The sequence below is a fragment of the Balaenoptera borealis genome, assembly GCF_965194805.1.
Source record: "Balaenoptera borealis genome assembly, chromosome: 6".
In the NCBI taxonomy this organism is placed as follows: domain Eukaryota; kingdom Metazoa; phylum Chordata; class Mammalia; order Artiodactyla; family Balaenopteridae; genus Balaenoptera; species Balaenoptera borealis.
This window is the reverse complement of record NC_138863.1, coordinates 111,647,248-111,675,121: the sequence shown is the minus strand read 5'-3', so window position 1 is coordinate 111,675,121 and position 27,874 is coordinate 111,647,248. Positions and strand designations below refer to the sequence as shown.

At 39.7% G+C, this 27,874-nt stretch overlaps 1 long non-coding RNA gene across 2 annotated transcripts; it reads left to right on the top strand.

The window, feature by feature from the left end:
* Positions 1–68: 68 nt before the first annotated feature.
* LOC309631471 lies at positions 69–27,874 on the top strand. 2 transcript variants are annotated; one of them, XR_014246286.1, is made up of 2 exons: positions 69–3,931; positions 20,095–27,874. It is a non-coding gene; the product is annotated as an uncharacterized lncRNA (long non-coding RNA). The 2 variants fall into 2 exon arrangements; XR_014246287.1 differs by lacking the exon at positions 20,095–27,874 and adding an exon at positions 9,309–9,905.

Below are 27,874 nucleotides of genomic sequence, written 5' to 3'. Positions count from 1 at the left end.
CGCGCCAAACCTGTCTAATGAGCGCGGCCTCTCCCTCAGCCCCGCCCACGGAGCGGAGATTTCGCGCCAAATGCAAAGACCCGAGAAAGCCGGGTAATCGGCCTCTGCGCCTGCGCAGTTGGTCGTGTCCGGGGGAATTTTGCTGCTGGAGCGAGTTAAAAGAGAAGATCTTTGCCCGGGGGTGGTTTTTCTAATATTCTTCAAATCGTTTCACTTATATTAATTGAGCAAGAGGCGTAATGCCTTATGGAAGAGGAAAGTGAGTAAGATTCCGACCTCCTGCTTGAACCATGTAATTGGAGGACATAAACTGTAAACCACCGGCTGAAACCCTGTAAGAGTCAAAAGTGACGTAGTAACAGTACTAGGGGGAAGGGAGAGAGGGGAGTTGGCAGAATTATTATGGTTGGTGCTGACCGGGAAAAATCAGCGAATATTTGACGCTGTTGATTACTTCCTCTCTCAAACGCACTCTTGGCTTGCGTCCTCTTGACTTCCCCTCTCTTTGGCCATATTTTCCCGGCTTCGTTTCACTTGATTTTTCTCCTATCTCTTTGGTCATTCCTGGTTAGCCTCCTTTGTAGGCGCCTCTTTAGGGAGTCCCTTAAATGTTCTGGTCCCAGAGCCCTCTTTTCCCATAAAGGAGCTCTCTTGGGCGATCCCCTTCACTCACTTGTTTTCAATTCACCAAGGCCTTGGTGCTGATGACTTCTGAATCTGTATCACCAACCAGTTCTGTTTCCTGGGGCTCCAAGAAATTACAAGAAGCCTGGATCAGTTCCATTTTTTGAGTCTTCCAAGCACATTAAAAAAAAAAAATTTTTTTTTAAATGCCGAACAGGATGACAGAAGCTACAGTAATTCTTTTAACACACACACATAGAGAAAGACACTATTCACAAAATATTTACAAGGTTTAACCAAAAACTCATTGCTTGTGTGCTGTAGTGTATTAGTGTGTGTATTGCCTCATTTGAAGGGGATGGGAACCCTTGCAGGCCTGTACCCCTCAGTCCTTCACCAGCTCCAGATCTGCCTGCCTACAGGACATCACCACTTGTATATACTTTAGGAACCTCAAACTCACCTGTTTGATGATATTCACAGCCCTTCTGCACTGGCACAAGAATGGATCCAGGAGCTATCTAGGAGCAGTTTGCTGACCAGATTCTGTCTCATTCTCTCAAAAGGCCTCCTTCTTTTCTTTCCCATTTTTCTTTTTCCCCCTTCTCTTTCTCTTCTATCCTCAAGGTAGATTTCCCAGAACTAAAGCACCGTGTACAGAAGGAAGAAAGCAAAGAACAGGAGTGCAGAGTTCCAGGCTAATTTACGGCTGTGCCCACTGAGAAACTTGGAACTTGCTCTTCTCGGCTGTCTACACCTCACAGGCCCTCCCTTCCCCCTTCAGACATGCACCTCTGGACCAGAATAGGAGATGAGGTCTCCTAGTGAGGGTAGTGGAGGTACCTTCCATAGAAGAGGAGGATGTGAGGTATGAAACATATCTGAGCTGTATCCCAGAGAGTAGTATGCCTCTGTGTGTGTGTAAGCCTGAGACTGCTATCCTTAGAAAAGCCTGCTTGCAAGGTTGGCCTTTGGCTGGCATTTGGGAACTTGACTGGTAAACAGTTCCCTACACTGATATTACACTTTCCCTAAATGGTAAGGATGGCTCACTGTGCCTGAAATGTTTTTACAAACAACGTGGTTGATACTGAATATCTTCTGAGAGTCTGGAATCTTGACATGTGCTCAGTAGACAGTGCTTATGTGACCAGCCCCCAGTGACAACACAGGCTTCTCTAATGAGCTTCCCTGGTAGACACGTGTGTGTTATTACAGTTTAATGCTGGGAAGGAATTAAGTGCATTCTGTATGACTCCAGAGGGGAAGGACTCTAGGAAGCTTGTGCTTGGTCTCCTCTGGATTTTGCCTCCTGTGCCTTTTCCCTTTGCTGATTTTACTTTCTATCCTTTCACTGTAATAAATCATAACCATGAGTATGATTATATGCTGAGTCCTGGAGTCCTCCTAGCAAATCATTGAACCTGAGGATGGCTTTGAGGAACCCCCAACACAATGTATGTATTTTTTAACCTTATAATAGAGAATTTCAAACACGTAAATGTAGACAGAATAGTATAATGAACTTTCATTATGTAACCCCGATAAGCACTAAAATGTGGCCAGTCCTGTCCCAACCACACACCCCATCTGCTTTTCCCTCTCCATAATGATTATCTTAAACTTTTTATTTTAGAATCGTCTTTTAAAATGTCTTGCAAAAGGTAGGATAGAGTTGTCATATACTCTATGCCCATTTTTCCCTATTGTTAGCATCTTACGTTACCACAGTACATTTGTCACAATTAAAGAAGGAACTTCAGTACAGTATTATTAACTAAACTCCATACTTTATTTCGATTTCAGTAGTTTTCCCCTAATGTCCCTTTTCTCTTCCAGGATCCCACCCAGGATACCATGTTACATTGAGTTGTCCTATCTCTTTAGTCTCCTCTGGTCTGCAGTTTCTCAGAATTTTATTGGTTTTGATGACATTGATAGTTTTCAGGTATACAGCTCAGGTATTTTGCAAAATATTGCTCAGTTGGGATTTGTCTGATATTTTTTCTCATGTTTAGACTGTAGTTAGGGGGTTTGGGAGGAAGACCATAGAGGTAAAGTACAGTTCTCTTCACTCCCTTATGATTTTGAAGCACATCCTAGATATCATATCATTTCATCTGTAGATATGTCAGAAGGCATCTCTAAAAGATAAGGGCTCTTTTTCCTGAGACATATCTTTGGCTGGGCTGTAGCAGTACAGGTTGATGATGCTGATTCTTTTAAAGCTAATTGTAATATTTTCCTGGATTACCAACACTTCAATATATTTTGAATAAAACCAGCAGATTAAATTTTTACATGGTTTAGGTGGTGTACAATATTCAATAATATATTTATCACATCAGATTATGAAATATTTTCTTCCAAATAAAGTCAATCCTCTTCTTATAAAATATGTAATATATATTACCTCTTATTAACAAAACAAGAGAATTAGATGTTAGCTGCTGATCAATTCATTTTTAGCAGTACATGATTAAATGCCTTTTTAGTCATTTGCCTTCCACTTTAGTTATTTACATATGAGAAGTTTGGTCATGATGTGTAGCAAAAGTAGTAGAGAGGGCAGTGGTAATGATGGCAGTTTTTACCTGTTTTTATATAATACTTATTTAATTTTTTCCAAAGGTGAATGCCATAATTACACACACACACAGAGTTACTGCAAAAATATTTAAAACTTTCATTATATTTCTCAATTTATTATAACATCATTTTGACTATACTTACATTACATGATTATACTTCAAGAAAAGAGGAACGGCATATAAATTTATTCTTGTTTTTATAGCTATTATGAAAATGGGTAATTTAATTATAGTGGTATTGTTTTAATATCAATTTGACTGCTTTTAATCATTAATTTTACAAAATGTCTTCTGGATTTTCTCTCCCAGTGGTTTTTAAGACTATTTCTTGAAACAATATTAACATTTTTGTTTGAATTGAAAAACGAAGTTGGATTTTTTCTAACAGAACAGTAAGTGTGATTTAGCTGATTCATTTACAATGAGGACAGGCTTCGCTAAGTGTTATGGGGTGGATATTTCTGGACATTGAATGACCTAAATCTTGAGCTCTGAGGTTTTGGCCAACATGTATCTAAAGAACATTATAAAATGAAAGCAGTTTATTTTAAAAAATTGTATAAGCAAAGGTTTGTTGAAATTAACTTTTTTTTTCTTCTCAAGTTTAGGAAAGATTTGGACAGCAGAAACAGAGTGAGGAATCCTCAGAAGAGATGGTAGGGAAGCCTTAGGAATAGATGTGATCACCCAGAGAGCATCTGAAGAAAGAGAAGAAGGTAGGTCCAAGCATGAGACCCTGGGGAATATCAGCATTTAAAAGGAGGCTGAGGGGCATCCTAGGACTTCCCTGGTGGTCCAGTGGTTAAGACTTCGCACTTCCAATGCAGGTGGCCTGGGTTCAATCCGTGGTCAGGGAACTAGGATCCCACATACCGCAGGCCATGGCCAAAAAAAAAAAAAAAAAGGAGGTTGAAGAGGAAAATGCCATGGGAGAGACTGGGAAAGAACAGCCAAAGAAATAGGAGGAGAATCTGAAAAGCCAAAAGAGAAGACTCTGGAACTAGTCATTGTCAGTGGTGAAGGCTGCAGAGTGGTCAAGGACAGAGACTAAACATGGCGGAAGGAGTTTCAGTGATGTGGAGGGGTGGAAGTTAGATTGCAGGGGAGTGAAGAGAGCAGAGGAAGCAGAGTGAGTGGCGACCACTCCTTACTAAGTTGGGCTACAAAGACAGAGTGGATTGTAAGGGATGTGCTCTGCTCTGTCTGGGTTGAGAGGCCCTTGACACAAGCTTTGGTGCTTTTGAAACAGTTGGCTGTTGGAGCAAAGGTGCAGGGAGAGAGAGCCAGTCAGCAGTTACTCTCTCCCTCTGGCAAGTGAGGAGAAGAGGGGAGACTACGTGGCCCCCAACATTTGCGATGGAAGGGGTTATCTCACTCCACAGAGGCCTCCTGTTACACCCTCTTGCGCTTGTACGGCCAGGGTTACCACCTATGGTAGCAAGGCTGCAGAAACCCAGTCAAACTCAACCAGCCCAGCCAATGGCCCTGGTAGAGAGCTTTGTTCCAGATTACACAGTTACTAGATGGGCTAGCAGTTTTCCTGCATATAGCCCTTCTCCAAGAAAATTGGCCTTAGCTAATCCTACTTGTCCTCCCCAAAAGGCAAATACGGGGAAGTCTTTTGCTCTACAAAAGTGTGTACAATAAAGGAGTACTCACTCAGAACCTTGCACCAGAATCCAGTTGTACCTGGAAGGACGTTTTGTATGCCGAGTAATTGGCATAGCTTCCACAGTTAAGCACATGGGCTCTGGATTTGAGTCCTGGCTCCACTACTTAAGTGATCTTGGGTAAGTTACTTAACCTCTCTGTGCAATCGGTTTTTTATCTGTGGGACAATAATAGAACCTGTTAACAGCACTATCGTTATAAAGAGTAAATAAGTTAATATGTATAATGAGTTTTTAGCTGAGGGGTAATAATAGAACCTGCTAATAGGGCTGTCATTGTAAGGATTAAAAGAGATAACATGTATAAAGTGCTTCATAATATGTGCAAATATGCCTGGCACATATTAGATATCATACTCATATTCTATTTAGCCCTCCTCAGTACTGATTCATTATAACGCTATTTATCTCTGAAATATTTTCCATGAAAATATATTTGTAGGGGAATTCCCTGGTGGTCCAGTGGTTAAGATTCCGTGCTTGCACTGCAGGGGGCACGGGTTCGATCCCTAGTTGGGGAACTAAGATCCTGCATGCCACGTGGTGTGGCCAGACCAAAAAAAAAAAAAAATATATATATATATATATATATATATATATATACAGGATGACATAAATACACTACGGTATAACATATGTGTGTGCTTTGTGTGTGTGTGTGTGTGTGTGCGTGTGTGGTGTGTGTATCCTTCCTTTGAGTGCTCTTATGAGTGCTCAGCCAAAGAGAACCACTGTAGCCCACTGTACTGTGTACTCTGTACCAGTAAAGGTTGGTTAGCCCACCACACCGCAGAACTGCACATCGCCATCTGCCGAAGTGAGTGTGCTCTGCAACTCACCGTATTAGGACTACCAGCTGGAGATGGGTGGAAGATGGATGTTATGAAGGGCTTCATAAACATCACTGCCACTTGGGAGGAAAGACCAAGAATGGTATGACATGTGCCTGGGAGAAACTTTGGCCCAAGGCATGTCTTAACTTCAGAGTTATTGAGGAGATCCAAGAGCAAATGCCAGTGTTCCAGGAATGCATTTCCCTAAGGACTGTGCTATGAGGACCCAAGTAGGGCTGATGTGGCTGGCATTCCCATTTGCAGGGACCCAGAGACCCCTTGGCAACATGGGATATGTGTCCATTATGATTAGACCTGTCTCCTTACTGTCCCATCTCCGCCGTGAGACTTTCTGGCCTCCCAGCCTACAGTTCTCTCTCCTTTCTCTGAACTCTGGAAACATTCCATCTCCCAGTTGGCACACGTAGTTTTCTGCGTGATTAGGTTGGTTTTCTTTTCAGGCTGTTATCTTTTAGCTTGATATCAAACATTTTTATTTACTGATTAAAACTGGGAACTTGGGAAGAGTTAACATCTCTAAGAAACCAAAGGGCACATTTTCTTAAGAGAAATTTTTATTATAGAAAATTTCAAATATATTAAAAAGTAGAATAGAATTATGCACCCCTATGTATCCATCACCTAGTTCAATCTTATTGGATCTATAACCCCACCATCTTCTCCTGACACTAAGTAATTTGGGAAATTTCTGACGTTGTATAATTTCTTTTGTAAATAGTCCAGTATGAATCTCTAAAAGACAAGCATTCCTGTAAAAAAACATACAGCCACTATATCAGATGCTCTTATGTACCCCTTCAGGTCCTCACCTGTCTCTTGTTCCAGTTCCATGAGGGCTCTGAGCCACTTGATGGTATCTGCTGCCCTCTGTGTCTCTCAGGTTTCCCTATTGTCACCACAGAGGAACTGGCTCATGTGTCTTAGAAGCACCCTGGAGGAGAGAGGGAGGCAAGGTCACAGAGAATCTTTGATCAATGGGAGAGGAGAATCAGTGGTTAAATTGCTTTCCCCTAACCAATCCCCTACATATGGGTATGTAGGTTAGGATAGGGTTTTTCCCCCTCCCTTCTTCCCCTTGCCCACCATTAGAAACAACAGTGCAATAAACCTCTTTGTATGTGTGTATTTCTGGAGGATAAATTTCTGGAAGGGCTGGTCCTAGGTGAAAGTGAATGAATATTTTCGATTTGCCTAAACTGCGAAATTGGTTTTCAATAAGGTTGTACCAATTTATTCTCTTACCAATGCACAGGGCATTTTCATTTTAAGTGAAATAAGAACCTTAAGCCAAATGGTTAAATTCTGAGCTTAGAATTACAGGTTGCGGTCTGTCAGTGAGAAATGATTATTTGGGTAATAGAAGCTACCTGGTACCCCAAAGTCTCAGCAATCCAGAACTTTGCTCCATTCATTCATTTATTCAATCATGCAACAAATATTTAATGAGTACCTACTATGCATCAATACTAAGGTACTACTGATACTGCAGTGCCTGTCTGTTGTGTAGCTTACATTCTAGGGGGCCAGGCTGAAGTGGAGCACACTGAAGACTTGGATAGAATTCATTCCTTCTTGCTATTGAGCCTCAAACAGGTAAACTGTTTCTGTTACAGTTAGCCCAATAATTACCCAGTGTTTTATAAAGAGATAAAACCCATCTTCTTGGCTTGAAATTGAAAAAAGGAAATTTTACAACCCATTCTTCAAGACAAAAAGAGATTCGCACTTTTCACGTGCAGTTGTGGCAGGCTGTGCCGGCATCAGGGGCTAATCATCCATCTTTTATCAGCCCCAGAGACTCATCCTGGGCCTATAAGACTGGTGGGTTGACAGGCAGCTCAGAAAAAGAGGCACTTAAAAGCAGCTCAGATGCAACCAAATGAAACATTTTTCTGATCTGAATGCAAGTCCACCAGGTTATTGTGAATAATTAAATGAAACAAAACAAAAAAGAAACACAAAACCAAAAAGAGCCCGTGCTCCTTTCAGCGGTTATAGAGGACTGTATGACTGATAGCGATGTTTAGAAAGCATTGCATTGCACAGTTATGTGGGAGGCAATAAGGACAGCTAGTGTGATTCCTAGCATGGCTTCAACTAGAATATCTGAGAGTGTGTGGCATGTGTGGGTTTTGTTGTTGTTATATTATTAATTAACAGGAACAAAGGGCTGTAGTGCTTCGTGCTGCTACTGGTTCTTTCTGTGCTACAGCTCAGTGTATGAATCCTGTCCTTCAGTCATCAGTGTGTTGGGGTATCCTTCAATGGGCAGACATTTCTGTAGATAGGGCTCTTAGAAACTTACCTAATGATGGAGGCAGGATATGAATACAACTACAAATTGCAGAAAAACGCAAGTATACCAAAATACATAAAATATAAAGTGATATGAAAGTAGAAAGTTGAAATGGAGGATTCTAATTAGGATATTTTCTGTAAATTGAGATAACCTATGGGGAGGCAAAAAAAATCTTTCATTCCTTATTTTATAGTAAATTATAATTTTAACAATTGCAAGTAATACATATTCAGAAGGATACAGATACATAAAGGCAGAGGGATACAGATAAATGAAAAGATAATAAAAACCACCCCAAATTGTATCACACAGAAATATTATTGGTTAATATTTTGATAAATATTGGGTGGGCCAAAAGTTTCGTTCATTTTTTTCCGTGAGATGGCTCTAGTAGCACTTAGGTGTCTTTAACGTCATTCGAAACAATTTTGTTAGATTGTATGTGACAGCTGTCATATCAGCGTGCATTTAAAAAAAGACTTATCAGAATTGGTGAATTTTTTTTTTTTTTTGGCTACGCTGGGTCTTCGTTGCTACGCACGGGCTTTCTCTAGTTGCAGCGAGCGGGGGCTACTCTTCATTTCAGTACGCGGGCTTCTCATTGTGGTGGCTTCTCTTGTTGCGGAGCACGGGCTCTAGAGCACAGGCTCAGTAGTTGTGGTGCATGGGCTTAGTTGCTCCGCGGCATGTGGGATCTTCCTGGACCAGGGCTCAAACCCGTGTCCCCTGCATTGGCAGGCGGATTCTTAACCACTGCACTACCAGAGAAGTCCTCACAATTGGTGAATTTTTGTGTAGCCATTTTAATATTGAAGATGGAAGAAAAAAAGCAACATTTTTGGCATATTATGCTTTATTATTTCAAGAAAGGTAAATACGCAACTGAAACACAAAAAAAAGGTTTGTACAGTATATGGAGAAGGTGTTGTGACTGATCGAACATGTCAAAAGTGGTTTGCGAAGTTTCTTGCTGGAGATTTCTCGCTGGACGATGTGCCACGGTCGGGTAGACCGGTTGAAGTTGATAGCACTCAAATCGAGACATTAATTGAGAACAATCAATGTTATACCACTCGGAAGATAGCTGACATACTCAGAATATGCAAATCAAGTGTTGAAAATCATTTGCACCAGCTTGGTTATGTGAATCGCTTTGATGTTTGGGTTCCATTCAAGTTAAGCGAAAAAAACCTTCTTGACTGTATTTCTGCATGCGATTCTCTACTTAAATGTAATGAAAATGTTCCGTTTTTAAAATAAATTGTGACAGGCTATGAAAAGTGGATACTGTACAACAATGTGGAACGGAAGAGATCGTGGGGCAAGTGAAATGAACCACCACCAACCACACCAAAGGCCGGTCTTCATCCAAAGAAGGTGATGTTGTGTATATGATGGGATTGGAAGGGAGTCCTCTATTATGAGCTCCTTCTGGAAAACCAAACGATTAATTCCAACAAGTTCTGCTCCCAGTTAGACCAACTGAAAGCAGCACTCGACTAAAAACATCCAGAATTAGTTAACAGAAGACGCATAATCTTCCATCAGGATAATGCAAGACCGCACGTTTCTTTGATGACCAGGCAAAAACTGTTACAGCTTAGCTGGGAAATTCTGATTCATCCACCGTATTCACCAGACATTGCACCTTCAGATTTCCATTTATTTAGGTCTTTACAAAACTCTATTAATGGAAAAAATTTCAATTCTGTAGAAGACTGTAAAAGGCACCTGGAACAGTTCTTTGCTCAAAAAGATAAAAAGTTTTGGGAAGATGGAATTATGAAGTTGCCTGAAAAATGGCAGAAGGTAGTGGAACAAAAGGGTGAATACGCTGTTCAATAAAGTTCTTGGTGAAAATGAAAAATGTGTCTTTTATTTTTACTTAAAAACCGAAGGCACTTTTTGGCCAACCCAATATATTTCAGTATTATTTTAATGGCTATCTAGATTAAAGTCCACCCATGTAGTATATTTTTACAAATTTAATTTAAATCTTTAGATAATGTTTTTGAGGAATTAATGAGTCAAAGGGGAAAGCATTTTAATACTCTTGATATGTGTTTTCAAGCTGTCCTCCAGAAAAATGATACACTCTCTCCAGCATAGTGGTAGTACTATTGCCATTTTTTCCCTCCTTGCCAATTTAAAAAGAAAAAATGAGACCACATTTAGTTTTTACATGTATTCTAACGATTTCCTGGGGCACCTCACCAGCTTTCAATAAATACAGTTCAATGGATTGCACTAAATCTGGATTTCTTTGATTGTTCCATTGTGGCTTATACAAGGGTATGCTCTCCTGTTGCATTTCACACAGAGGGTGAAACTCTGAGACTACATCTTCCTCGTTGTCTTAGTCCTCAGAAATGGATTCTGAGACAGAGATTTCTGTGCAGGAGATTTATGGGGGAGTGCTCTTGGGATCAATACCTAGTGGAGTTAGGGAAAGCACAACCGGGTAGAGGGAGAAATTGAACTACGATGCAGTTGCAACAGAGACCTCAGCTGATCCCACAGATAGCCCTGGAGGTCAGATGGCCCCTCAGAGTTGTCCCATATCGAGGCAGGGGACTGGGCCTTTGACCCCAGCATCAAGCAGTCATTGGATGCAGGCTGCCCTTGGGGACAAAGTGTAACTTTAGGTGGAGCACCTTCCTTCGGTCAAGGGCAATTCCTAGAAAGGGATATGGCTGTGAGTTTTCAACAGCCAGCACTCCTGTGGCTGGTGGTGAATGAGGTCCTGAAGAGGGTGTCTGGGTGGCACATCACAGCATCCCCTACAGCCCACGCTCGCACCTCTCAGATCCACTTGCTTCGTATGGTAAGTAACTCTGCATCTGGGAACAGCATCTCCAGGATCCTGGTTGGCTCTTTTCCTGGAGAAACTTACAAGAGGAAGGTTAGTAGGATGAAAGACAGCCCTTGCAGCTGAAGCTGATCTTGAGGCTACAACTGATACTCATTATGACTCCTCCTCTACCACTCATTCTTGATTCCCCTCTCTCTCAGCCAGCGCCTTTGCTGTAGGTGGCTTACCTGGTGCGGTGACAGAGAACTTTGTACTTGAGGGGCCTAAGCTTTTGGTCACCATACCTTTCTCAGGTCATGGCTAAAACTGGTTAGCAGATGTATGAGGAGAAGCCCTACTGGATTATCTGATGTCAAACATTTTCTTCTGTCCCAGCTGCCCTTCTTCTTGCTGCCAATCAGATCAAATAATCCTGCCACTATTGTGTCTCTTCCTTGTCTCCTGCTTTCTGGCATGAGGAACCTGAAATGGCAAAACAGCAGTTACAGTTTCTAGTTTATGGGGCTCTATTGTGTCTCCTGGTGGAAGTGCTAACTCTCTGGAATCCAGGACCTCTAGATCCACACAGTCTCATTCTGTGGGGAAGAGAGCATGAATTTCCCAGGTGGACCACTGGAAGAGATGGTGAGCAGGGCCACTGCTTACACCTCTTGTATCCCGGACCCTTGTATTCTACCTAATGGGCACCGTGCATCTTGCAGTGGTTGTTGATTTAAGGTGTATAACATGTGCTGGAAGTGGTACCCCTTCCTTGTACAATATCTCCACACTGGCACCTTGGTCGAGCATTCAAAAGGTCCCTCTATCCTTCTGTAAGACTTGACGCTTCTGGGGGCATGCAGTATGTAATAGATCAGTGTCAGGAGCTCAGCTGAGTTGGGAAAGAGCTAAACTGTCAAGTGTCTGAGTAGCTGATTAATGAAATAAGCCAAAAATGAAAGAGCTAAACTTTTAAGTGCTTATTGCAATGGTGTAAGCAAGAGGCTAAACCCAGAGAAAGCAAACTCCTCTGTTCCTTTTCCCCCATGGAATGATGAGTGGTGGATCCGTGCAGATGTGGGGGTCATCTCATTGTTGAGGGAGGCTTGAACAAAAGGCTATGATAGTTTTAGGATCCTGAGGTGGAGGGTGGGGTCAGAGGGAAGGGCTCAGAGGGAAAAAGTCCTGGGTACTGAGTTGGAATGGGAAAAGGCATCTTCAAGGTCCACCCTCCTTCCCCCCAGCCTGCCACTTCCTCCCCAACCCATCTTCTATTAGGAGGTCTCAGCAAAGCCGCCTAAAGAAGACTTCTGCCCAAGGCCTCAGATAAAGAGACTTAGGAATGAAGGTGCCTGGGCTAGGGATGTAAATATGTGGAGTATGACCAGCCAAAGGGGTCCGCGTCCTTGACTGCATCTCGCTTCAGAGACGGCAATGCATTCACCGTGCACCAACTCTGGTGCGGGGAGGGCAGCTTTCTCTGTCAGGTAAAGCTTTTGTAACTGGGTCTGAAAAATCACCCATAGATTTTTAACCAGAAGCCAGACTCCTCAATCAGTAGATCCCATGGTGTAGTGCCTAATGCTTTGTTATAAAGTGGGACTCTTAGTCTGAGTTTTAGTGTGGGATTCCATGTTGGTGGATCAAACTTGGTAAGCTCCTGGGCTGCTACTAGATGCCATGTGGGCAGGAAAGGAAAACCCATAACCTGATGTATGCATTGAGTCAACTTAAGGTGAATTGCTGTTCTTTCCAGGGTGGAAAGGTCCAAATGTATTCAACTTGCTAAAAGTAAAAGGTTGGTTTCCTCAAGATATGGTGCCATGCTGTAGCTCACCATTGATTTCTGTGCTGGCCTAAAGGACATTTAGCAGTGGGAGTAATTAGATCAGCCTTGGTGAGTGGAAATTAATGCTGGGCTCAAAGCCTCTCTCTGCCACCTGGCTACTCTTTCACGAGGCTATTGTGCCAGGCTTGCAATGGCTGACAACAGAGGCTGGCTGAAATCAACTGGCCAAGACATTCTGTCTACTAGTGCCTCTTGTGTGGTGGATATTCTCTGGTGGGCATTAACATGTGTTACTAAGATCTTTACATTTTGTGCCTATGCCCATAGATCTATCCATATGCTTTTTCTATAAGCCTCCTTATTGTCAAATTTCCAATCTTTTTCCTGGCCTCTGACTAATCAGCCTAGCCATTCGCTGATGCCCACAAAGGTTATATATGGTCTTACATTGGACCACTTCTCTTTCCATACAAAATAGACAGCCAGAGGCAGTGTATTGGGCGGGTTTCAAGCCTTTCAAGGCCACCCTTGAGTGGTAGTAGTGCAGCAGCAGCAGCTACTTGCCGAGTCAGCCCAGCCATGAGCCAAACATGGCCCCTTTCCTCCTCTGCCAGCGGGTCTTAAGGAAGTCTCCTTGTCCCCCATACACGGCCATAAGTTTCAGCAAGGAGAAGCACTGAAGCAACAGTGGTGATGACAAGGGACTCTGGGAGTCCTGCCTATCTGGCTTACTTGGGCCCTTTTCTATTCATGCCCAGTCTCAGACATACCAACCACTATCTTATGATGGATTGCCTTGACCCTTATAATTTGGTGGATCTGATAGAACACATAATGGGAAGGTCCGGCTGCATGATCACTTGATGTCCTAGAGTCACATGCTCTATCTCCACCAGGGCCCTGTAGCAAGCCAGGGGCTCTTTACTGAATGGTGTATAGTTCTCTGCTGAAGGTGGCATAGCCTTGCTTCAAAAGCTAACGGGTCTATGTTGTGATTCTCCTATTCAGGCCTCCTATAAACTCCACATGGTACTTTTTCTCACCACTGATACTATTACAACCGCAGGTTCTACTTGAACCACAGCCTGGACCTGCTTAAGAGCCCTCTCCTGTTCTAGGCACCACTCAAACCTGATAGCATTCCATATAGATAGGTCAGAGCGAAGTGTGAAGTATTCTGTTCAACAGTTATTAGTTCCATGTATACTAGACTTAGAAAGTAAAAATAAATTAGGATATTATTGTTATTATTACACTTTTTGAATGTCTTATAAAAAGTGGGGCAAACATAAAAATGTTATGGAGGAAATATCTCTTTAATCCACAATCATAAAACCAGCACGGTGCATTCTGCAAGTACTGCTGTGTAAACTGTCAGGGAAAAGGGAAGGAATTCCAGGGAACAGATCATCTTTTAGGATGCTCTTCTATGGTAGGTTTCTTTCTTTCTCTTTTTTTTTTTTTTTTTTTTTTTTGCTGCACTGGGTCTTCATTGCTGCGCGTGGACTTTTCTCTAGTTGTGGTGAGCGGAGGCTACTCTCCGTTGCGGTGCGCGGGCTTCTCATTGTGGTGGCTTCTCTTGTTGTGGAGCGTGGGCTCTAGGCGCGTGGGCTTCAGTAGTTGTGGCACGTGGGCTCAGTAGTTGTGGCTCACGGGCTTAGTTGCTGCATGGCATGTGGGATCTTCCCGGATCAGGGATCGAACCTCTGTCCCCTGCACTGGCAGGCGGATTCTTAACCACTGGACCACCAGGGAAGTCCCTATGATAGGTTTCTTTAAAAACATTCAAGAAATGTTTTACTTTCTCATCACCTAAAATAAAAATTAAAAAAAGACCCAAACACACAGAACCTTCAGCATTTCGAATGATAAAGTCACACAAGCATTTTCAAAATCCATTTTGTGTATATGTTTAACCCCAGCATGTCTGCTTTGCCTTTTTAATTAATTAATTAATTAATTAATTTATTTATTTATTTATTTTTGGCTGCGTTGGGTCCTCGTTTCTGCGCGAGGGCTCTCTCCAGTTGCGGCAAGCGGGGGCCACTCTTCATCGCGGTGCGCGGGCCTCTCACTATCGCGGCCCCTCTTGCTGCGGAGCACAGGCTCCAGACGCGCAGGCTCAGTAATTGTGGCTCACGGGCGTAGCCGCTCCGCGGCATGTGGGATCTTCCCAGACCAGGGCTCGAACCCATGTTCCCTGCATTAGCAGGCAGACTCTCAACCACTGCACCACCAGGGAAGCCCCTGCTTTGCCTTTTTAAATATTCGAGTGGGGGCTTCCCTGGTGGCGCAGTGGTTGAGAATCTGCCTGCCAATGCAAGGGACACGGGTTCGAGCCCTGGTCTGGGAAGATCCCACATGCCGCGGAGCAGCTAAGCCCGTGAGCCACAACTACTGATCCTGCGCGACTGGAGCCTGTGCTCCGCAACAAGAGAGGCTGCGATAGTGAGAGGCCCGCACACCGTGATGAAGAGTGGCCCCCGCTTGCCACAACTAGAGAAAGCCCTCGCACAGAAACGAAGACCCAACACAGCCATAAATTAAAAATAAATAAATAAATAAATAAATAAATATTCGAGTGACAGTAATAAGAAAACAAAAGAACTTTGGAATTAGCACTTTAATGCTTCTCACAGGTGGAAAATTCAATTACGTCTGGTTCTGAAGGAAATATTAAGTTGGATATATGGAGGCTGTGGCTAATAACCAGTCAGAGCAGCAATAAAGCTATGTGTGCATGTCTACGGTTTTCCTGCAAATTGGAACATGTTAACTATCCCAAATTAGATCCAGTCACAGCCCAGGTGCAGGAGTCTGTAAGGGCATAAAGCATGTTCTGAGTTATGGTATTTAAGAAAACCAACAACTAATCTCATTTAATTCCTAAAACGTGTCTCTGTTCGGCAATTTCTTAATATGAATTGCTGCATGATCAGCTCTTCTTTGTTAGAACAGCTTTAAAGAACACTCATACAAAGATATGTCTGGCTGAGTATGTTAAAAAAGTAGAGTGGTTAATTTGGAAACTTGTATAAAGATTTGACTAAATTAGAGAAATGAATAACTATTTTGAAGCTCAAATAATCCATTAATACATGTAATCCACTTATTTTTAAACGCAGATAGGAAAAAGGCAAAGGGCTAAAAACAATGTTATGTTTATATCCTTTCAGACCTCTCTCGGAGTGCATATATATATTTGGATATGTACATACAGTTTTCCATAAACAGTGTGACGTGGTGTCTAGGTTAGGGTCCTGGTGGGAAACATGGCACACTCAGCAGGAGTATGCTTGAAGAGAGTTTTGTGAAGAGGCCATAAACAAAAGTTTGGGAAGCTTTAAAGGAAACCAGGAAGGGATAGTGAAGCACCCAAGAGCCAGCAACCATAGGAAGCTATTACCCCCTTTAGGCCTGAAGGGGCAAAGAGAGGGAGCAGCAGTGGGACCTGAGAAGAAGCTGTGGTTGAAGGGAGGAAGCTGTGACCTTCTGCTCCATGGAAGCTGTAGCCTTCAGGAGAGGAGAACAGCCAAGGCCAAAATGTGGCCCAGCAGAGAAGGAAAATAAATATCCTGATCTTTCTCTTCTCCCTCCACCTAATCTCCTGTTGGTGCCTTCCAATGACCAAACCCAATTAGAAGACATTGAGAAGGTTACCTGGTTGATGTAGTCCATAGAAGTTGGCTTCCCTGGGCACACAGCAGAGAGGAGAAGGGGCAAATAATGTCCAGCTCACAAGAAGAGTTTTCAATGACAATGAATACACATATATATGTAGTCCTAGCTTTGCATGGTTCTGATAAGTACGATTTTCAGTTTCAGCTGTCTTGTTAAGTCACACCAGTCCCCTAACAACATGGTTCAAATTTCAGTTACCTTAAAATACAAACATGATTACTAGCTCTTTAGTCCACATATCACTCCGTAAATAACAGATGTTTGTCATGATCTGTGACCAATCATGTCACTTCTTTCAAAGTTTGTCAGTGACTGATCACTGCACATGTTATTCCGTTCATACAGAGAGCAAAGCACGGTAGTTATGTTGTCTCCTACTGATGAACCCATGCAATATTTCACAAAAATAGATAATTGAAAGTGGGAATTGTCCAACAAAAATAAAAGTGTAGCAAAGAAACAGAGTAAAATTTGAATCAAACATAAATGGCTTTATAGAGGAAATAAGAACATGGGAGTGTTGACACTGCCACCATTTGAGAAACTCCGGATATGCAGCTAGAAGAACTTCTTGACATAAACAAAGAAAGTGGCTATGATGGCGAGGATGAAGATATTTCAGATGAAGTGACAACAGCAAAAAACTTCACAGTAAAACAACTCTTGGAGATATTTCATGACATTGAAAGTACAAAGGGTAAAGTGTCAGAAGCTTATCTGAATTTAAGAAGTAGTATGACAATTCACCAAAACATAGGAGAGATGGCCACTCCATACTAAACAAGAAGAAGGGAAACACTGTCCAAATTACTCTTAATAAATTTTTTTTACAAAGGACTAAAATTTTAATTCTTAATGTTTCTAATATTTTAAATTATAATGTACAATTAAGTAAATATTAATTTTACTATTTTTTAATTTCCCTATACACTTGTAACTAACACTAAAAGAATTTTTAACACTTGACAAATTTTTAAGGTCACAGAACAATCATATTCTCCCCCTTTGATTTTTGACATTGCTTTGCACAGTTTGGGTTTGTATGGTCATTTTTAGGGTCCTGCACAACTATGCAAAGCAAGGACTGCCTGTATTGTGCTTTTCAATGACTGATTAACATTCTAGAATATGGATAAAACATTATTTAATGACCTATTAATGGAAATTTAGGTTGATAACAATTTTCTTCCCACTGGTATAAACAATGCTGCAGTAAATATTCTTATAACATCTTTTTTGAGTACCTGTACTCTTAGGATAAATTCTAAGAGTGAAGGTTTACAGGGTCAAAGGCAGTGCACATTCACATTTTGATACATATGGCTGAACTGCCTTCCGGAAAGGCAGGCTGAGGGCCAGTTTACACTCCACCAACAATGCCTCAAAGTTCCCAATTCTCCATCCTGGTGCAAACAATAAGCGTGTCTTATCATCACTGCCAGTTTGATATCTCACTGGTGTTTCAATTTGATTGCCAGGGAAGTTGAACATTTTTAAGAGATAAGGTTTTAAAAAGTTATCTGGAAAAAGAGTTCCCTAAAGACTACATTGAAAGTAGACAGAGCATTTACTTGCTCTAGGGACATAATGACATCTTAATCCATGAAAAACAGCGGCAGCCACTAGTCCAACTTTCCAGGCAGCAATTAAGAGTCTGGCTCATTTTAATTAAGCAAGGTACAAACAATGATTTGAAGAGAGAGTATATAAAAAAAATGGCAAGACTTCGCAAACTGGTGGCTACCACTCTTAGCTAGATGGCTTGTTTTAATTTTTTTAAATTTATTTTTTATTAAAATTTTTTTTCTTAGAAAAGGTTTCCTTTTATTTGCTTAAGGAATACTACCCATTCCAGTTCTTATGAACGCTGGCCTGAACCTCAGATGCGTTTTGAAATTCAGTAGTCTTTAGGCAACAGAAATTTTTAAAATTAAGCCATTACAAACTGGAAGAAAATAAAGGCAATGTAACTGGTCTCTAGATGGAAAAATGCATTCTAGCTATAAAGTAATAGGAGATTGTATAATATATATGTACATATGTATACATATTCCTTACACACATATATATATAAGAAAATATATATCTATATATTAGACTACATAAAAATTTAAAACTCCTGTCAAAATATAAACAAAATTAAATAAATACATTTGTGATATTAACTCCAGTGTTTTTGTTGCAATATGATAGACAGCAAATATGACAAAATGCTATTCTTATCGCATAAGAAACCCATAAAAATCATGAAGAAAAATACTAAAATTTGAATTTAAAATATGCAAAAGACACACACACAAAAAAACATCAAGAAGGAACTATAAATGTCTGTGGTGTATTTTCCAAGAAATCTTTCCCAATATGATGTGGTGCCTGGTTTGTAAGGATCCACATGAGGACTCTCTCCCAGGTCTCTGCTTTTTCTGAGCAAATTTCTCTGTGAATTGTATACTGTCCTTGTGTCCTTGTTTTCAGTGATTACTGGGAAGGTCAAAAACCATCCTTAGCATGGGTAAAAGATCTTAATACCACACAGTTTGTATATCCCCGGTTTTCCTTTCTTTTCTTTTCACCAGTTTTCTCACTTATTATTATTTTGATATATGGTTTTATTGTGTAAACTACCTCAAATACATTTGGAATGACATAGGTTTTAAGTAATTCATTACATTTTACAACTGCACATATTGCATAGCTTCTCTCTGCAGTTTACCTTTGTAATTCTCTTGATTCTGTACACCTGAGTTGTAAACAGTCATAGGTATAAAGAGCCAGCCTCACTCCCATTGTCCCCTCCACTGCTTCCCTTTCCTAGTCCAGCTTGGGGTTCAGAATGAAAACTCAGCTGCTCCTGTTTGGTGGCACCACCTGGTGGCCAGTTTGGGGGACTCTTTCGGCTATTCTGATTCTTCCTCACGAGCAGATGTCAGCTTCTAGGTGCCAGCACGAGTGCAGCTAATCCAGTCCTCCCACCAACTTTCTGGGCTGTGCATTATTATCTCCATTTACAGATGGGAAAACAAAGAGATAAAGTAACTTGTCCACAATCACAAGTTGAAGAAAGGACAAAGCTAAGATCTGAATCCAAGTCAGCTAGTGTATTAGTTTTCTTCTATTACATAACAAATTATGACAAATTTAGGGACTTAAAACAGCATCCACTTGTTAGCTCACCATTCTGTAGATCATAAATCTACAGAATGGATGGATGCTCTGCTTAGGGTCTCATAAGGCTGAAATCAAGATACCAACCAAGCTGGCCTCTTCTCTGAAAACCCTTGGAGAGGCATCTACCTTGAAGCTTCCCCAGGTTTTTGGAAGAAATCACTTCCTTGTGGTTATAGGAGTAAGGTCCCCATTTTCTTGCTCCCTGTCATAGATGGCTTATTTTTAAAGAAGGCCTTTGGGTCACACTTTGGTGTTTTAACTAAATATATATATATATACATTTTCACATTTAAATGAACAAAATACACTGTCAGAGGTGAATATAAAAGTAAAACTCCTGTGTAAAACTCCTCTTTATCCTGGGTTAATTATTAACATCTTCTTCCCTGAACTGTCAAAATTAACCAGCCAATTTATAACTAATATCAGGCACATGTCATTTTGGGGGGCAGGAGTAGGGCAAGGAATAGTGACTTTATTTGGAAAGTCTTCTCAGCAGACTGAGAAGATGGTGGACTAGTGTCCCAGAGAACCATCTCCCCTGAGTTAGAATTCAGGCTTCTTTTATACTAAAAGGGGAGGTGGTAAAGTCCTGGAGGGGATGTGCTAATTTCTTCCTTCCTGCAGCCATTCACAGGCGAGCCTGGTCAGGATGTTTCCTGTGAGCCCAGCTAACGTGACAGATGAGTGCATGGTAAGTAACATTATGTGTCCCTCTTGCAGTCAGCTGAAGTTCAGGCCCTTGTTCTCTCCTGGTTTTAAGGAGGACTTGGTCTCTGGGTTGGAAAGGATGTAAGGCTACTTCAATTGGATAGGCAGACCATACTGTAATGAGCCTGTTGGTCTATTCCTTGCTCCAACTGCTAAACACTGGGGCAACTGGTGTCACTTTGGGGGATTTTGAAGGAAAGATCCTCAGGACAAGTGGTCCTGGCAGCTGCTAGCACCTTACCCCCAAAGTTCCCCAACCAGGGCTGGCTGGCTACGAGCAGCAAGCCTCCTGGCTGACCTGGGAGCTGAGTCCAAGCTTGCACTGCTCACTGCATGACAGGCCAATAAATCGAGAGACAAGTTGTTCTAGCAAGGAATAGCGATTTTATTTGGAAAGCCAGCAGACGGAGAAGATGGTGGACTAGTGTCCCAAAGAACCAAGCTCTGAATATGGGGCTACAAAAAGCTTAAGACCAGGTGCCTGCCCTTAGCATTAACAACAATACCTGTTTAGTGAATACAGTTTATATCTTGGACCTGTAGAAGACCTTTTACCTATGTGTCTCATTTAATCCTCACAATTCTGCAAGGTAGGCATTAACTCCACTGTTCAGATGAGGAGATCTGAGACTCAGAATGATTGTCCGGCCATTTTTTGACTCCACATTGCTACACCAAATTGTTTAAAAAATCCAGTTGAAGAAACAGCAGGAATGAAGAGTAACAGGAATTTTAGAGAAAAATTAAGTGCAAATCCATGTGGTCTTGATAGTAAGAAAATATAGTTTTCTTTGGGTTGAATACCCTGCAGTATAGTCAATTGGCTAGATCAATATTTATTTATTTATTTAGATATTTATTTAGATATTTATTTATTTATGTATCTACCTATTTATTTATTTATTGGCCGAAACATCTATCTATCTATCTATTTATTTATTGGCCAAACCACACAGCATGCTGGATCTTAGTTCCCTGACCAAGGATTGAACCCGTGACCCCTGCAGTGGAAGAGTAGAGTCCTAACCACTGGACCACCAGGGAATTCCTGATAGATCAATGTTTATTATTATTATTATTTTTTATTGGGGTATAGTTGCTTTACAATGTTGTATTAGTTTCTGCTGTACAATGTAGTGAATCAGCTATATGTATACATATATCCCTTCTTTTTTGGATTTCCTTCCTATTTAGGTCACCACAGAGCACTGAGTAGAGTTCCCTGTGCTATACAGCAGATTCTCATTAGTTATCTATTTTATACATAGTAGTGTATATATGTCAATCCCAATCTCCCAATTCATCCCACCCCCCTTTCCCCCCTTGGTGTCCATGTTTGTTCTCTATGTCTGTCTCTATTTCTGCTTTGCAAATAGGTTCATCTCTACCATTTTTCTACATTCCACATATATGTGTTAATATACGATATTTGTTTTTCTCTTTCTGACTTACTTCACTCTGTATGACAGTCTCTAGGTCCATCCACATCTCTACAAATGACCCAATTTCGTTCCTTTTTACGGCTGAGTAATATTCCATTGTATATATGTACCACACCTTCTTTATCCATTCATCTGTTGATGGACATTTAGGTTGTTTCCATTACCTGGCTATGGCAAATAGTGCTGCAGTGAAAATTGGGATACATGTGTCTTTTTGAATTATGGTTTTCTCAGGGTCTTTGCCCAGTAGTGAGATTGCTGGGTCATATGGTAGTTCTATTTTTAGTTTTTTAAGGAACCTCCATACTGTTCTCCATAGTGGCTGTATCAATCCCACCAACAGTGCAAGAGGGTTCCCTTTTCTCCACACCATCTCCACCATTTATTGTTTGTAGATTTTTTGTTGATGGTCACTCTGACCAGTGTGAGGTGATACCTCATTGTAGTTTTGATTTGCATTTGCTAATAATTAGTGATGTTGAGCATCTTTTCATGTGCCTCTTGGCCATCTGTATGTCTTCTTTGGAAAAATGTCTACTTAGGTCTTCTGCCCATTTTTTGATTGGGTGGTTGGCTTTTTGATATTGAGCTACATGAGATATTTGTACATTTTGGAGATTAATCCTTTGTCAGTTGCTTCATTTGCAAATATTTTCTTTCATTCTGAGGGTTGTCTTTTCCTCTTGTTCATGGTTTCCTTTGCTGTGCAGAAGCTTTTAAGTTTAATTAGGTCCCATTTGTTTATTTTTGTTTTTATTTTCATTACTCTAGGAGGTGGATCAAAAAAGAACTTGCTGTGATTTATTCCAAAGAGTGTTCTTCCTATGTTTTCCTCTAAGGGTTTTATAGTGTCTGGTCTTACATTTAGGTCTTTCATCCATTTTGAGTTTATTTCTGTGTATGAGGTTAGGGAGTGTTCTAATTTCATTCTTTTACATGTAGCTGTCCAGTTTTTCCAGTACCATTTATCGAAGAAGCTGTCTTTTCTCCATTGTATATTCTTGCCTCCTTTGTCATAGATTAGGTGACGATAGGTGAATGGGTTTATCTCTGGGCTTTCTATCCTGTACCATTGATCTATATTTCTGTCTTTGTGCCAGTACCATACCGTCTTGATTACTGTAGCTTTGTAGTATAATCTGAAGTCAGGGAGCCTGATTCCTCCAGCTCCATTTTTCTTTCTCAAGATTGCTTTGGCTATTTGGGGTCTTTTGTGTTTCCATACAAATTGTGAAATTTTTTGTTCTAATTCTGTGAAAAATGCCATTGGTAGTTTGATAGGGATTGCATTGAATTTGTAGATTGCTTTGGGTAGTATAGTCATTTTCACAATATTGATTCTTCCAATCCAAAAATATGGTATATCTCTCCATCTGTTTGTGTCATCTTTGATTTCTTTCATCAGTATCTTATAGTTTTCTGAGTACAGGTCTTTTGCCTCCTTAGGTAGGTTTATTCCTAGGTATTTTATTCATTTTGTTGGAATGGTAATTGGGATTGTTTCCTTAATTTCTCTTTCTGATCTTTCGTTGTTAGTGTATAGAAATACAAGAGATTTCTGTGCATTAATTTTGTATCCTGCAAGTTTACCAAATTCATTGATTAGCTCCAGTAGTTTTCTGGTGGCATCTTTAGGATTTTCTATGTATAGTATCATGTCATCTGCAAACAGTGACAGTTTTACTTCTTCTTTTCCAATTTGTATTCCTTTTATTTCTTTTTCTTCTCTGATTGCCGTGGCTAGGACTTCCAAAACTATGTTGAATAATAGTGGTGAGAGTGGACATCCTTGTCTTGTTCCTGATCTTAGAGGAAATGCTTTCAGTTTTTCACTACTGAGAATGATATTTGCTGTGGGTTTGTCGTATATGGCCTTTATTATGTTGAGGTAGTTTCCCTCTATGCCCACTGTCTGGAGACTTTTTAAACCATAAATGGGTGTTGAATTTTGTCAAAAGCCTTTTCTGCCTCTATTGAGGTGATCATGTGGTTTATTCTTCATCTTGTTAATATGGTGTATCACATTGATTGATTTGCATATATTGAAGAATCCTTGCATCCCTGGGGTAAATCCCACTTGATCATGGTGTGTGATCCTTTTAATGTGCTGTTGGGTACTGTTTGCTAGTATTTTATTGAGGATTTTTGCATCTATGTTCATCAGTGATATTGGGCTGTAATTTTCTTTTTTGTGTGATATCTTTGCCAGGTTTTGGTATCAGGGTGATGGTGGTCTTGTAGAGCGAGTTTGGGAGTGTTCCTTCCTCTGCAATTTTTTGGACGAGTTTGAGAAGGATAGGTGTTTGCTCTTCGCTAAATGTTTGATAGAATTCACCTGTGAAGCCATCTGGTCCTGGACTTTTGTTTGTTGGAAGGTTTTTAATTACAGTTTCAATTTCATTACTTGTGATTGATTTGTTTACATTTTCTATTTCCTTCCTGCTTCAGTCTTGGAAGGTTGTACCTTTCCAAGAATTTGTTCATTTCTTCCAGGTGTCCATTTTATTGGCATATAGTTGCTTGTAGTAGTCTCTTATCATCCTTTGTAATTCTGTGGTGTCAGTTGTAATTTCCCCTCTTTCATTTCTAATTGTATTGATTTGAGTTCTTTCCCTTTTTTTCTTGATGAGTCTGGCTAAAGGTTTATCAATTTTGTTTATGTTCTCAAAAAACCAACTTTTAGTTTTATTGATCTTTGCTATTGTTTCTTTCATTTCTTTTTCATTTATTTCTGCTCTGATATTTATGATTTCTTTCCTTCTACTAACTTTGGGTTTTCTTTATTCTTCTTTCTCTAGTTGCTTTAGGTGTAGATTGTTTATTTGAGATTTTTCTTGTTTCTTGAGGTGAGAGTGAATTGCTATAAACTTCCCTCTTAGAACTGCTTTTGCTGTGTCCCATAGATTTTGGGTGATCATGATTTCATTGTCACTTGTTTCTATGTATTTTTTTATTTCCTCTTTGATTTCTTCAGTGATCTCTTGGTTATTTAGCAGTGCACTGCTTAGCCTCCATGTATTTGTGTTTTTTAGTTTTTTTTCCTGTAACTGATTTCTAATCTCATAGCATTGTGGTCGGAAAAGATGCTTGATGAGATTTCAAGCTTTCTCACACCATATGCAAAAATAAACTCAAAATGGATTAAAGACTTAAATGCAAGACCTGAATTCATAACTCCTAGAAGAAAACAGAGGCAGTCTGCTCTTTTACATTGACCTTAGCAATATTTTTTTGATATGTCTCCTCAGGCAAGGGAAAGAAAAACAAATGGGACTACATCAAACTAAAAAGCGTTGCACAGAATAGGAAACTATTAACAAAATGGAAATGCCATCTACTGAATGGGAGAAGATATTTGCAAACAATTTATCTGATAAGGGGTTAATGTCCAAAATATGCAAAGAACTCATACAACTCAATATCAAAAAAACAAACTCAGTTAAAAAATAGGCAGAGGATCTGAATAGACATTTTTCTAAGAAAGATATACAGATGGCCAACAGACACATGGAAAGATGTTCAACATCGCTAATCATCAGGGAAATACAAATCGAAACCACAATGAGATATCACCTCATACCTGTCAGATGACTACTATTAAAAAGACAACAAATAACAAGTGTTGGCGAGGATGTGGAGGAAAGGGCACCCTTGTGTACTGTTGGTAGGAATGTAAACTACTATAGCCACTATGGAAAGTACGGAGGTTCCTCAAAAAATTAAAAATAGAACTACCACATGATCCAGCAATTCTACTCTTGAGTATTTTTCCAAAGAAAATAAAAACACCAATTTGAAGAGATATATGCACCTCTTTGTTCACTGCAGCATTATTTATAATAAGGAAGATACGGAAGCAACCTGCATCCATCAATAGATGAATGGATAAAGAGGATTTGGTATATATACAAAATGGAATATTACTCAGCCAGAAAAAGGAATAAAATCTTGCCCTTTGTGATGAGTACCTAGAAGATATTACGCTAAGTGAAATAAGTGAAAGAGAGAAAGACAAATACCATATGATTTCACTTATATGTGGAATCTAAAAAGCAAAACAAATGAACAAACAAACAGAAACAGACTCAGAGAGAACAAACTGGTGGTTGCCAGAGGGGAGAGGGTGGGGAGATGAGTGAAACAGGTGAGGGAGATTAAGAGGTACAAACTTCCAGTTGTAAAGTAAGTCATGGGGATGAAATGTACAGCATTGGGGTATAGTCAATAATATTATAATAACTTTTTATGGTGACAGACGGTAACTAGACTTATCTTGGTGATCATTTTGTAATGTATAAAAATATCAAGTCAGTATACTGTACATCTGAATCTAGTATTATAAGTCAATTATTAATTAAAAAGTTTAAAATTAAAATTTTAATTATAAAAGAAGGCTGACCCTTGGGCAAGACAACTGTAATGGTCTAAATACTTCCAGATATATCAATTATATCTCAATAAAGCTGGTAAAAAATGAAAACAAACAAAAAACCCCAAACCTTCCAGAGCTTACAGGAGCTTCTGTGCTGAAAAATATATTCCTATCTGATCCATCTATACAGTAACGTACTGTATATAACAGTCACTTAAAGGAAAAATATTTTTTAAAAGTCTTACACATGTTTCAGCTTGAGTTAACAAAGTTTGACTTCAGAAAGTACTGTTACTATAAATAAGTTAAAGAGAAAAAGAAAAAAATCTGAAATGCAGGAAGTCATGCAATACAAGAGATGGGTCTATGACAAAGCCTCATTACAAAGTTGACTCTACTCTAGCAGAACCCTTTGTGCTCCATGCAACAGCTAGACAGAACTTCCTGTGGAGCCTGCTACACTCAGCCACTGCAAATATCAACTGGTAACAACTTAGTACAAAAACTACTGTGCTAGGAGATAGCATCTACTCATTGTTTAAGCATTATTTTCTTCTTTCATATTATAGTTATCTTCCTCAAGATGGTCCAATGAGTTTACATGTGATAACCCCTTCTATGTGAACACATGTCAAGAAGAGACAAAAACAAAATTAGACATAGGCAAAAATATTTTGTAGTACAATGTAATAAAAAACTGAAAGACACAAATGGTGGCATAATTGTCACCAAAGAATGTATGAACAAAAATAGACATAAATGAGATAAAAACTAATTAGAAACTTTAGACGTGAAAAATATAGTCACTGAAATAAAAAAATACAACAAATGAGGTTAATTTTAGACAAGGCATATTTGAAGAATAATTAAATACATCAGAAGACAGGACCAAGGAATTCATCCATACACAGATTAGAGACAAAGATGAAAAATATGAGACAATAGAATGGTTAGAGGCCCAAATTTAGCTATTTAGAGTTTCAAAAAAAAAAAAAATGGAGAAAATGGTAAAGAAGCAGTATTTGAAGAGAGACTTGCTGAGAATTATCCATAATTGAAAACAGATATGGGTCCTAGACAAAAGGCACACTGAATACTGAACAAGATGAATAACTGTCAAACAGATCATAAGGAATTAGTAGAATATCAAAGATAAAGAGGCAATTTAGATGCTACCAAGGAAAGAGGCCAGATTATCTACAAAGGAAAAACAACTATACGGTACTGACAGCAAACTGTTTGCAGGCAACAAGAGGATTTAATGGTGTAAAAAAAAAAAACTTAAAGCAGAAAGAAGAAAAATGATACAAGAGCAGAAATTAATGAACTAAAATACAAAAAATAGAGAGGATCAATAGAATCAAAAGTTCAAAATGTCAGCTGAAGAGATTTTAAAAATAGATAAATGTCTAATAATAATTTTAAAAAGTTAGAAAAGGCACAAAAAGATGAGATTAATTTTTTTAAAAACCTTGAGAATACTATGAACATTATCCCATTAAATATAAAACTCTCTCTTGGGAATTCCCTGGCAGTCAAGTGGTTAGGGCTCCGTGCTTCCACTGCAGGGGGCCTGGGTTCGATTCCTGGTTGGGGGAACTAAGATCCTGCAAGCCGTGTGGCCTGGCCAAAAAACAAAACAAAACAAAAACAACTCTCTCTTAAACAATTTCAAAAATCAGAGACTGATACGCCATAGATATCCAAACTGAAAGAGAACATGAAAAAGAACACAGATATAAACATAGATATAAAATCTTTAAATATAAAATTAGCAACTATTAAGTGGACTGTAAATGTTAAGAATGTATATTATAATTATTAGAGCAGTCACTAAAAAAAAAAAAAAAAAAAAGAAATGTTTACTTAAAATGCCAACAGG